The sequence below is a fragment of the Hemicordylus capensis genome, chromosome 2 (assembly GCF_027244095.1).
Source record: "Hemicordylus capensis ecotype Gifberg chromosome 2, rHemCap1.1.pri, whole genome shotgun sequence".
Taxonomy (NCBI): Eukaryota; Metazoa; Chordata; class Lepidosauria; order Squamata; family Cordylidae; genus Hemicordylus; species Hemicordylus capensis.
In genome coordinates, this window is record NC_069658.1 from 76918913 (window position 1) to 76933100 (window position 14188).

Consider the following 14188-nt stretch of genomic DNA (forward strand, 5'->3'; position numbering starts at 1 on the left):
ATTCATATGCAACCAGGGTAGACCCTGCTTAGCTAAGAGGACAAGTCATGCTTGCTACCACAAGACCAGTTCTCTTCCTGTTGGAAATAATTGGTTATTAGTTTGAATATAATGAATTGGTTAAAAGCAAATATTTAAAGCAATCAGAAAATAGCTTGCTGTACTCTTCATATCTGAACCTGTTTTCCCCCTGGTTGACAGGATTTAAAAAATTGTTTCTTATTTGGATGTGCAAGCGTACAGCCTCTAGTAGTATGATTGAGCTGTGTTATATTGGAAATGTGCACCTCTCCTTAATTAAGAACAAATTAAAAGGGTAATTAATCCTGGTAAATAGCAAAACTGAGAACATATGAGAAGAAAAATGTTAACACACCTACTGATATACTTTCTTGAGGGTAATGGCCTGTGGGCATGTACAAAACATAAGGTATTATTTTTAACAGCCTGTAAACTCTTGGAATCCTAAGAATCCCAGCATTCCATTTGAAAAAAGTGTTCAGTTCTCACCATTGCAGAGATGTGACAGCAAAAATGCCCAAGTGGTCTTTAAGTCTTTTGCCATCCACTAGGACCAGATATTGCTGTGGAAATACAGGGCTTAATTGCAGTGGCGTAGCATGGTGGGAGCCCATGTTCTGGCTTTCAGGCCCTTGCTGCCACAACCCCACTCTGGCTTGGCTTGGTTCACTCTTCTGCCACTGCCAACCAAATGCCTGCTGCAGCCCCATCATATCCTGTTGTTGTTGTTGTTGCTGCCAATAAAAACCACCCAATTGCCTGGCTTCCATGGGCCCTGAAAAATGCTGTTATTACTGCCTGCCACCCTCCTAAATACCAGTATGATGATGTCACTACACCGCATGTCACTAGTGACATCAGCATACCGTGACATGACTGGTGACAGTGGCATTTTCGAGGTAGGCGGCTGGCAACAACAGCATTTTTCAGAGCCTGTGGTGGCTGGGTGTGGGTGGTCTTCAGTAGTAACAGCAAGTGGTGTGGCCATGGCAGGCATTTCATTGGCGGTGGCAGCAGCAACAAATGGTTGGGCAGGTGGAGGTAGCCAGTGGGGGCTGTGTGTGGATGGTGGGGCCCCATCAGCCCCTGGAGACCTGGCAGATCCTGTTCACAGAATACAGGTGAACACTGGTAGTTATGGCCCTGATCAATTGTGACTAGGCAACAAAGGAGTAGATAGATGCACATTTTCTTTCTTTCCTAAATTGTTACTGTCTTGTGGCCAATGGACCTCCAAGTGCTTCTCTCAGCCTCAACAGTATACAAATATGCTGTAGCATAGACAAACTATAAAACATTGTAAATCCCCAATGGTAGTGGGGTTTTGTTTTGTTTTTTAATTCTCCTGTAGTGAATAGCACTGCAGACTTGAATTGATTAGCAAACTCATAAACTGGAATCATGCAAGTAGCTCCACCATTGGGGTTTAAGCTTACATCAAGGAGAAGACACCAGGCAATACTATAACAAGCCAAGATTTCTTGGTTATTGGGGTTTTTTAAATCAAAACCAAAAGAGGCTGTTGATTTTATATCTTTGTTTCCAGTATGTGCCATAAATATAGTTGATGCTGTTTGCTTAGGGCACAGAGGAGCATCCCAAGTATGAAAAGGGCTTTTAAGATTAAATCTGACCTGTGCCCCTTTTATGATAGCTGCTCTCTGCAGGAAGCAAACCAGTCTTGTACCTTATCCTAGGGAAATAGTAGGGGCATCTTTAGTTTTTCAAATAGATTGCGAGGTTCTTATTCAGAGACTGTTCCTGTACCTTTAATCAGGAAAGGACTCCAAGAGAAATGATAAAACATGACCTTTCCAGTTGCCACTACTCCAGAAACATACGAGAAATGATAAAACATGACCTTTCCAGTTGCCACTATTCCAGAAATATATGTGTTAAACCACATGAGAAAAATGGTCAGGAGGGGCAATTGGAAGGGGCTAAGTACCCACTACTTGCCTGCCACTTTCACACTTCTGAGCACTCCCTCCAGAAGTGGCTGTTCAAGTGGCTTTTTAAAAAGGTTCTGTCCAGCTATTGTTCCAGACATGTTCTTGAAACAATTAGCTTTGGGTCCTAAGGCAAAAAGCCAAGATTCAGCCATTGGGCTCTTCCAGATGGTGATATATTCCAACAGCAGTGCAAGTTATGATAATATATAATTTGAAAAATCCATGACATATAAGGACATTGTGTAATATTCTTGGCACCATCTGCAGGCAATCTGTGAATAAACAGTATTTTTCCCCAAGTTAGAATTAAAGGAGTTTGAAAAGGCACCATTTACTCATGGATTGCCACAGATTGCCAGCAGAGAGCTCTAAGAATATTACTTGATGCCTTATTATGTTGGGCGGAGTCCTCATTTTATTTATCATAATTTGTGTTCAAGCTTGAATGTATCACTGTCTGGAAGGTCCTCATTGAGTCTCCTTCCCTGTCCCTTCCCTAGTCCCCTAGCCCTTGCTTCTTCCATGCTAGGACTAGCAATGCCCACATCAAGTGGGAGAAGAGAAAGAGTCTCTGTGCATTTGAAGCATCACCAGTTTTAGGATGTACTCTTCCATGTCTAGTTAGAAACACTAGCTAGAATGCAGAATTCATTTTGTGAACCTTTAGTATTTGAGAGATGAAGACTAATTGGAGGCAATTCCAGGAAGAGCAATTAACATGATTAAGGGTCTTGTTGTGTTAATGTATGTGGACAGATTAAAGAAATTAAAATATGTTCAGCTCGGCTAAATGCTAAATTAAGACAGAGTAGGGGTAAAGAGAAAGCATTTAACTGAATGAAGGAACTATTTCAGGTAATCTGCAGCTAAAAGGACAAATTGGGAGGAACTGGGGAGAAAGGACTATTTTCCTACCATAAAGGTCACCTCTGCATACCATAGTGGGTACATGGCCATAGCTTACATGGGTCAGAGATCAGGCCATAAGGGATTACTCTAGGCAACCTTGTGGCTGGGGGTGATGGAAGTTGTAGTTCAACAACAGTTGGAGAGCCAAGGTTGTTCTACCCCTGCTGTAATTGACCTTGTGGGCCCTCACATGTTTCTCTCTCTTCAGCTCCCACTCTGAGGGGTGTTTCTATTATTGTAGGGAAGAACCATGTCAGAAGGTCTAGCTTTCAATGCTGCAGCAGTTGAGCCCCTGCTGCTATCTCCTCCATTGTGAAAGTAGGGGAATCACAGGCCACTACACAATTCCATCACTAAGACTGAGGAGGAAGTAAGACCTGCTGAGCTCCTGTCTACCAGTGACCCATACATTAAAAAAACTGCAGCTGCTTTCTAGGCTGAAAAAGAAAACCTTACAGGCCACTAAGATATTTGTGGGCTACTTCATGAAAGAAACCCTTAGTCATGGCTGTCACCAGGAGCTGTGAATGGAGAAAAATGCCCCAAATTCTCCTTCCCTCATCCTGCAAAAGTGTGGAGGGGGAAGAACTGCTGCCTGGTGCCCTGAAATACACACACACACCCTTGGCCAAGGGCAAAGGTGAGAGGGAGCAACCAGCCCACTATCACCACTATCTGCCCACTGCTGCTGCTTCCTTGCCATTCAGGTACAGAGGTACACCTAGGTAATTTTGGAGCCTGAACCTAAAAGCCTTCGGACCCCACCCCCCGCATCCACTGGAAGTATCATCCTATACACACACACACACACCGTGACACGCAGTATTTTAAACACGTGCATTCTTGAGGGCACAAACAGCAACTGAACTCACAAGAAAGTAAGAGTATAAATCAGATATTTATGCAAATATGCAATAGCAGAAACATTGCAACACACAATGTAACATATTCCCATCCCACATATTTCTTCCCTCTCTGTCTCTAAAGCACCTGGCACAGGTCACAATCACACTCAGCCACCCGGCACAGCATGGGCCAGCAGCACAGCATGGCAACCACACCACTCAGGACAGACTAAAGAGGATTTGCGGGGGCCCAGAGAGTGTGGAGGTCCTGGACTTTGGCCCCAAAGTCCAGGGGTAAGAGCTCCTCTGTTCAGGTAAGCTGGGTTAGGGGGGCAGTGGGAGACCCATGGCAGGACCTTGCCCCTGATGTCCTAGCAAATTGATCCCATTCCAACCCAGCACTCTGTAAATATGAAGAAAGCTGGTGACTGGATGGTGATGTTTGCTTTGTATTTTTGCAGAACAAACTTCACTCCCTATCCACCCTTATTCCTGTCATACATTTGCTGACTACGGAGGCGATTGTTCAAATCTTCACAAAACAACCACCCACTTGCACCATGCAATTGCCATCATGACACATAATAAGCTGAACTGTGCCAGAAATACTGGCAAGAAAATGGCCCACAAACTGTGGCTCGCCTCCTGACTACATTGCGCAGTAATACTACTCAGGAGTTATTCTAAAAGACTACTAAATTTCAATAAGACATCCTCTAATAAATTTAGTCAGGATGTCAGCCAAAGCTTCCTTAGGTAGTTGAGCCCTGATATTTGCTCTTAGGAAAAGTGCAAGCATTCCTATTTGTTTATAACATATGACTCATTTGGTTCTGTAACGTTAAGCTATTCTACTTGACAACAGAAATGGGGCAAGAATAATGGGTAGGGATGCACACACATTGTTTGATCAAAATGCTATTTTACATTATATTAGTTTTCAACAGATAAATAGAATTAGTTCCCCAAAAACACAAGTACAGGGTGACTTGCAGAAATATCTTTGTCCTTAGATATTTCACAGTTGCTGTTTTTTGTTTAATTTTTTTTAAAAAAAATTATTCGTAATAGTTATCCCTATGAAGATACAAATGGGGCAGGTATATTAATATCTTCACAGGGGAATTCTGAAGAGTTGAAATGATCTCATTAATCCACATGTCATCTGCTGTTCTGAAGCCACACAAAGTGGGTAAGAACACAATTTTACCTCCATGTTGTGGTTGCTCAATGGTTACTCCCAAACATATATTTCAAAATGTGAAAGATAGAGGGGGTGGGTATATAGTGCACAACTCTTTCCTTTAAACAAATCATCATATAATCCTTTCACAAAGGGGATTCTCAGAGAAAATTAGGTTGCACTTATATAAACAAAGGCCAGTAGAATTACATGAGTGAATTATTTAGGAGGGCATATTTAATTCAGTTCTGTTCACACATTCCTTATATGGAGACATACAGCCACAACAATGAGGATCATGTAGAACACCAGTCTGAGTTGAGTGAAGTCACTTCGAACTACACTCGCAGCATTGAGGGAAGTAGCCCCTCCCCTCTGCTCTCGATTTTCTTTTGAAACAAGTCCACATGCAGACATCAGTGTTTTCCTTCTAGCCAATAGGAGGGAGAAAGCTCCCTACAGAGATAGATCTGCATTTCTGAAGAGAGCATGCCTCTTATCATGCTAATGATTCTACGTCTGCACCTCTCCCTGTTTGCTCTGGTGTCTTCATAAAAAGTAGCTTAAAACCAGCATTTTAAAAATCTGGAAATACCTCGAGATAAACTAGAATTCGCAAGACAAAGCCCTCTCACATAACACTAGAACCAGGGGTCATCCCATGAAATTGATTGCCCAGAAAGTTAGGACCAACAAACTGAATTACTTTTTCACACATCACATAATCTACTTGTGGACTTCTCTGCAACAAGATGTGATGACAGCCAACAACCTGGATGGCTTTAAGAGGGGTTTGGATAACTTCATGGAGGAGAGGTCTATCATCAGCTACTAGTTGGAGGGCTATAGGCCACCTCCAGCCTCAGAGGCAGGATGCCTCTGAGTACCAGTTGCAGGGGAGTAACAACAGGAGAGAGGGCATGCCCTCAACTCCTGCCTGTAGGCTCCCAGTGGCATCTGTATGAAACAGGATTCTGGACTAGATGGGCCATGGGCCTGATCCAGCAGGGCTGTTCTTATGACGTGTGTGTGGAGTGGGTCCAAGGATCTCAACGGGACTTCGGGGTATGCTTGGCTGGTATGCGAACGCACACATTCTCTCCCAAAGGTGATTCGGGGCAGAAGCCCTGTGTGTAAAGCCTCCAGGTGATGAACAGAGGGACTCTGAGAACAAGTGAGCCTATGGTGCTAGGTAAAGAAAACATTGAGAGGCAGAGTCCCTCCTCATTCTAACTCCTAACAAGTAAGAACAGTATAGGACTCAAAACAAGTTGGACACTTAGGTGCACATGAACATAACCTAATTGCATAGCACTATGTGAAAAGGATGCACTAAGGATCACCTGTTGAACTTCTCCCTGCTACGAAAAGAACACACAATATTAAATGCACATCATGAAATCTCATACACAGCAATGTGTTGAAACATCCTTCATTTACAATTCGTATGCTCTGAAACCGTTCCATAAAACTGTTTTAGCACTTGATATTTGCAGGCTGCAGGCCTACTCTTTCATGTTCCTAGACTTTATTGGTGGTTCTTTCCCACTGCTTAGAAAGTCATGCCATGAACTGTACAACATATCACCTATTTATAGTCTTGGTTCTGTACCAATGCAATGTGCAGTTTCTGTCTGATATTTTTAAAAGGTTAAATCCTGCTTGTCTTGAAAATAGCTTGCATAGGGAGCTGTTTTCACTGTGCTGGCCACATTAGAGTCATAAAAGCCTTTCTTTTCTACCAGGGCAAAACAGAATTTAGCCAAGCAGACAACTCTAGTGGTATGTTGGGCATTCATAGCAAGAACAACTTGTACTGATGTTCATCTGCCAGCCAGGGTCTGTTACTGTTAACTGCACCCACTTGTTCAGCAAAGGTCTTTTACACAATATACTCCCTGCATAACAAAGTTGTAGCTTTTGGCTGCATCTCTTTTTCTCTAGCTCTCATTTCCTCACATGAGGAAATCCCCTTACTTGTTCACCACCAATAAATTCACCACACGACAGAGACATACTGTCACAGTGGCTGCTGAAGTTTTAAAAAAACAAAGCCTGAACATAAACCGAATAAAAATCTTCACCAAGGACTGGCTGGAAAACTAATATAATACTACCTCCTTTCAAAATGTAAGTAAGTTAGAGAGTTCATATGCATAATAGAAACCCTAGTGGGTTCTTAAAAGGTTATATTCACAAAACTGTAGGGACAGCTAAAGTTCCAGAAGTCATCTCTTTTCACCTATGACATAAAAAGCCAGAGGCTGTTCTCATGAGCAGCCAAGCCTGGCTTGGCTACCTGTGAGAACTGCCCTGATCCGCGTGGATACCGGCGGTGCTGTGGTGGTGCAAAACCCAGCGCTGAAGCCTGGCTCTTAGCCAAGATTAAGGGTGCAAATACTCCCTTAATCCAGCTCCTGGGATTGTGTGTGTACTTGTAGCTCGTGCTCACATAGAGACAGGTGCCTAGAGTGCCTGTCCCCTGGTGGAATCCCCCAGTGCACTGTGGGATACCTGGATGCAGGGATAATGTGTCCCAGCCGCAGATCAATCCGCTCTGCTCCACACTGCACAGAGCAGCAGGGATCATGTGGGAGACTGAATGCTCATCTGGGGGAAGGCAAGTTTGGCAAAGGCGGATAGTTTTGCGAAGCCTTCTCCCTGCCCACCCGGTAGGTTGTGTGAATGCCCCCCATTTTTGTGCTATCTAACGTAGGATAGAACACAAAAAGAACATTGAGTGCACATTTTGTTCAATATAGTTCTTATATTTGCATTAGAGACTTATTTAAGCACAAACTCATTAAAACCTGATTGGACGGGGTGGAGGGGGGATGGACTATATATCCAGTGCATCTACACTGGGCTTCTCTATATACACATTTTATTATGTGATCTAAGATTGAAATATATATGATGATCATCCAGATAAGAATGTTTCACTGTCCTAAATTCCCACATGATGAGAAGTTCCAGACCAGCCTTGTACATGGTTTGACAAAATGCAGATTTTAGGTAAATTAAAACCTTTTGTGTGTTCAAAGAAACAGTAAGTGGTACATAAAAGAACCTCAAATGAAAATCTCAATCTTGTTATTTGGCAACTTAAACCATGTGGTATCCCACTTTAATCAAATATGCATAATAAACAATAACCCTTCATTATTTTCAATATATACAGGTGAAACTCAAAAAATTAGAATATCGTGCAAAAGTTCATTAATTTCAGTAATGCAAATTAAAAGGTGAAACTGATATATGAGATAGACACATTACATGCAAAGCGAGATAAGTCAAGCCTTAATTTGTTATAATTGTGATGATCATGGCGTACAGCTCATGAGAACCCCAAATCCACAATCCCAGAAAATTAGAATAATACATGAAACCAATAAAACAAGGATTGTAAATAGAACAATATCGGACCTCTGAAAAGTATAAGCATGCATATGTATTCAGTACTTGGTTTGGGCCCCTTTTGCAGCAATTACTGCCTCAATGCGGCGTGGCATGGATGCTATCAGCCTGTGGCACTGCTGAGGTGTTATGGAAGACCAGGATGCTTCAATAGCAGCCTTCAGCTCTTCTGCATTATTTGGTCTCATGTCTCTCATCCTTCTCTTGGCAATGCCCCATAGATTCTTTATGGGGTTCAGGTCAGGCAAGTTTGCTGGCCAATCAAGCACAGTAATCCCATGGTCATTGAACCAGGTTTTGGTACTTTTGGCAGTATGGGCAGGTGCCAAGTCCTGCTGGAAAATGAAGTCAGCATCCCCATACAGTTCATCTGCGGAAGGAAGCATGAAGTGCTCCAAAATCTCCTGATAGACAGCTGCGTTGACCCTGGACTTAATGAAGCACAGTGGACCAACACCAGCAGATGACATGGCTCCCCAAATCAACACAGACTGTGGAAACTTCACACTGGACTTCAAGCATCTTGCATTGTGTGCCTCTCCATTCTTCCTCCAGACTCTGGGTCCTTGGTTTCCAAATGAGATGCAAAAGTTGCTCTCATCAGAAAAGAGGACCTTGGACCACTGAGCAACAGACCAGTTCTTTTTTTCTTGAGCCCAGGTAAGACGCTTCTGACGTTGTTTGTTGTTCAGGAGTGGCTTGACAAGAGGAATACGACATTTGAAAGCCCATGTCCAGGATCCGTCTGTGTGTGGTGGCTCTTGATGCACTAACTCCAGCCTCAGTCCACTCCTTGTGAAAGTCCCCAACACTTTTGAATGGCCTTTTCCTGACAATCCTCTCCAGGCTGCGGTCATCCCTGCTGCTTGTGCACCTTTTTCTTCCACACTTTCCCCTTCCACATAACTTTCTATAATGTGCTTTGATACAGCACTTTGGGAACATCCAACTTCTTTTGCAATTACCTTTTGAGGCTTTCCCTCCTTATGGAGGGTGTCAATGATGGTTTTCTGCACAACTGTCAAATCAGCAGTCTTTCCCATGATTGTGATTCCTAATGAACCAGACTGAGAGACCATTTAAAGGCTCAGGAACCCTTTGCAGGTGTTATGGATTGATTAGCTGATTGGAGTGGGACACCTGGAGCCTAGACTGTTGAACCTTTTCACAATATTCTAATTTTCTGGTATTGTTGATTTGGGGTTCTCATGAGCTGTACGCCATGATCATCACAATTATAACAAATTAAGGCTTGACTTATCTCGCTTTGCATGTAATGCGTCTATCTCATATATCAGTTTCACCTTTTAATTTGCATTACTGAAATTAATGAACTTTTGCACAATATTCTAATTTTTCAAGTTTCACCTGTAGATCCCCAATACGAAAATCCTTCCAATTACTTGCACCTTAAAAATAGCCATGAAAAACAGCATCCCATATTAAAAAGTATATAAAAACAGTATCTAAAAAAGTCCAGAGAATATCTCTTCTGTGATTCCCAGATGATGCACTAAACGTCATTAAAGGTAAAGTGTGCTGTCAAGTCGATTTCGACTCCTGGCGCCCACAGACCTCTGTGGTTTTCTCTGGTAGAATACAGGAGGGGTTTACCATTGCCTCCTCCCGCGCAGTATGAGATAATAACATTCAGCATCTTATATCGCGCTGCCCGATATACCAGCTGGGATTCGAACTGGCAACATTCTGTTGGTTAGTCAAGCATTTCCCTGCTGCGCCATTTAAAGTGACTATTATGTTGCCCTTAATACATTTCCATGGATATAGCTCGGAAATCCATATGAAAATTTCCGAGAGGTTTATCCAATAGTTCTTTATAATATTTTATTTTTTATTTAACATATTTCTCTATCACCCCAAACTGCATCTCTGGGTGGTTTACAATCCATATCAAAATATCAACTGCTTCTTAGAAATATGTCCAATGACACTTTACCAGACGCCAGACGTGTTTCGGCTGTTTCTCAGCCTTCTTCAGTGGCATGGATTCAAAAATGTCTTCAAAACTGTTGTGTATATCTCATGTTTTACTCTTGCAGCTCAAAATGAAGAAATCCTCTCCTCTTTAAAACTAGTGCCTGTCTCCAGCCTTTATTTATTCATGTTTTGCCAGGGATTCATCCTCTATTCACGTGCACCAAACTGCCTGAACTACTTTTACATTCGACATGGCTTATGCCACTTCTGCCGGATCTTACAACATCTTAGTAGTTTGCAGTGGTGGTTCCAAACCAGAAGCAGGCCCTTCCTGCTAAAGAGGTTTGTCTCTCCTAACTTAACAGGAATTGCTCTGTTCTCTTTCCCTGATCTTGTGCATTATCATTTTCAGCCTGGTTCAATTATCAGTTTCAGGGCTTTCTACAGCCGAGCTAGAACCAGGCTTTTGCAAAGAGGGCCCAGTGGGGACTTATAAAGTCTCTTCTATGAGGTTTTGAAATATGGGTAGTTCCTTGTGTCTGTGGAGCAGCTGCTACACCAAGTGATGACTCATTCATGTAAGAGATTGTTGGCAGCCCTGCTTGCACTTGCTTTAGATGTTAAATAATGTTGTGTTCAGAGGCAGACCTGCCATGTCTAATAACTACTGTGGCCACTTTAGGCAAGGGATCTGTCTATCCACTCTGATCATCCTTTTTTCAATGTAGTAAGCTCCAACTTCCACTATATTTGAGCAAAGACTCACAAGCTGTGCCTGCCATTCAAACCAAGTAAGAAATAGGCAGTGGTGATGATGACAGTAACATGAATTGCCTGGTCCTCACCCAGAGATGGTGCCTGTCTCTTTTCAACCTCCAAAGCACTAACATCTGACAATAAGCAAAGGTGATGTTGCAACTGCCGTCTTTGTTCCTTCAGTCACTCTAGATTCCACCCTGCCCCCTTTTAGGGAGGTTAGACAGCCAGCATTCAAGAAAAAAGAACTTCTCAGCACTTATTGTTGGTCATTCTGCCTCTTTTCTGTCTAACAACAAAATGGAGGACATATTCCTGCATGGCCTGAAACAAACAAGAGTCAAACTGTGGGTGTGTTCACCAATCATAGTGGAGGGAATTATTATCCACAAGTGTATCCACCCTATTATTGCTATCTGTAGTTATCTCCTAGAGTGCCCTGAGCAATTAACTTCTCCTTATCCATACTGGAACATTAGCAAGCAAGAATGTATTACACAAGTTCTTGGTGTGTGATCTATCATAACTATCATAACTGACTTCGATGTAGAAACAGGGTTCTTCCACCCCTATATGTAAATACAAGAGCTATAAGCTCTAACAACTACGAATATGAATACAACAAATATTTTATATACCTCTTTTCAACAAAAAGTTCCCAAAGTGGTTTACATAGATATAAATAAATACAATGGCTGCATTACTACATTAGTCAACTAGCTTTTGTCAGTTAATTGGCAGGGCAAATTTAACTGGTGGAGCTATACGTTAAGGGCCTATTTGTTTGTTGAGGTGATTTTGCTCCTGCTATGTTATTGCAGTAGCCACCTTAAGTGGCACAGTGGGGAAATGCTTGAATAACAAACAAAAGGTTGCCAGTTTGAATCCCCACTGGTACTATATTGGGCAGCAGCAAAATAGTAAGATGCTGAAAGACATTATCTCAGACTGCGTGGGAGGAGGCAATGGTAAACCCCTCCTGTATTCTGCCAAAGAAATCCACAGGGCTCTGTTGGCACCAGGAGTCGACACCGACTTGGAGGCACACTTTATGTTGTTGCTGTAGGGGGTGGAAAAGAAAGTATTATAGAGAGAGTCTTTCCAACTAACAGTGTGCTAGCTTTTCTTTATTAAATTGAAAGTTTGAAGGCCACACTGCATGGCATTTTAAACATGTTTTTGGCCCTTTTGGTTCTCCCTCTTTTTTTCTTCCGGTACTTAGCAGCCTACTCTGGACTGAGATCATGGCATGGGGGAAGGAAATTTAACCCTTTGCCCCACTATGGTCCCAATCTGGATTGAGACCTGCTGCAGTTGCTCTACAAACACATACATGTGCACGCCACACAAATCCAAATGGTATGTTTCAAATAGCATCTTCCTTCCATTCCTCAAAAAAAGACATCCACATGGTGATATGTAATTTAATTTAAAATAATAGTGAGTAATACTTCATAATCTAAAATTAATCAAGAAAACACACTTTAATCAACTGACAGTCCTAGCAAATATTCCTGATGCTGAAATATCAGAAGTGTCATGAAAGCTACAGCTATTTTGACTATCATGTCCTCTCTGTAGTGATAGATGGGAAGAGCCACAAGGTGGGAAGAGCCTGCAACTGTGGAGTGGCAAGTGAGAGGAGACCTCATGCTCTTCTTGCAGAGATTCTCCTTTGTTCTTCCCTCATCACACCAAATAAGCGTTAACCTCTTCCATCCCATTCAAATCCAAGTGCTTTACCATTCTTATTGTATACTTCTTCAGCAAACAGCAAGGTATTTATTCCATACCACGAAACAAAAAGCTTTGAGCTATAAAGCAGTTTATAAATGTAAGAACAAATGAAATTAAGAACATTTAAGTGGTCATGGCAGTATTTGGAGGACAGAACATGTCTTATGGGTGCTGAAATTTCAAAATGCATTTTTTAGGAGGATTCATGTGGTCTATGTGTTAAGTTAAAGATTTCAAAGAGATTTTTAAAAAAACAACCCACTAAATTAGAGTTTATACTGTAGCTTGTGGCAAAGTGCATGTCATGCATGCAAATGGTCCCCAAGCGTAATCCCTGGCATATCTAGATAGGGTTGGGAAAGACCCCCATTGAAATCTTGGAGAGCTGCTACCAATCAGAGTAGACATTACTAAACTAGATGATCCAATGGTCTGATGGATCGTAAGGATCTATAAGGAGATAGACCTCTCTCTCCTTATGTTCACAGGGTGGGGACTGTGAGAGGAGGCCATGGCCTTATCAGGGATTATTAGCTTATTATTAGCTTGTTCGTTAGATGTGTCTGAAATGGGACAAATTGCTAGGACAGACAGACAGGAGAGCTAGACAGGAAAGAAGAGCTACCTTCTTGACTTGTACATTTTTAAATTAGCAGTTTCTTACCAAGAGCGTCATAAGTCTCAACCAAAGGGAAACTTATCATATGTAATGGACTGGGGATCTACTCTCAGAGAGATTGCTGTGATCCCAGTTTAGGAGCACTCCACTCCTTTGAGGTAGGCTGCCACCAACTGATCTAGAACTACTGCCAAGGTTCAGACACTGCTTCAGTACCTTAGAACTGTCTGGCTTGGGAAAAATATACACAGAAATGACAAAGAAAATACAGAAAACCGTATGGGTTCAGTAGTTAGGTGAATCCTTGGCTGAGAGAGAGTTAATCTCTAGCATCTTCATTTCTGGACATCAGTAACTGATGGAAAATGGTAATTGGTGACATAAGAACAGCCCTGCTGAATCAGGCCCTAAGCCCATATCTATATATGGAGTCCAGCATCCTGTTTCGCACAGTGGCCCATCAGATGCCACTGGAAGCTCACAGGCAGGAGTTGAGGGCATGCCCTCTCCTGCTGTTACTCCCCTGGAACTGGTACTCAGAGGCATCCTGCCTTTGAGGCTGGAGGTGGCCTATAGCCCTCCAACTAGTAGCCATTGATAGACCTCTCCTCCATGAATTTATCCAAACCCCTCTTAAAGCCATCCAGGTTGTTGGCTGTCACCACATCTTGGGGCAGAGAATTCCACAAGTTGATTATGCGTTGTGTGAAAAAAAACAAACCCCTTCCGTTTGTTGGTCCTAAATTTCCTGGAAATCAATTTCATGGGATGACCCCTGGTTCCAGTGCTATGTGAGAGGGAGAAGAACTTC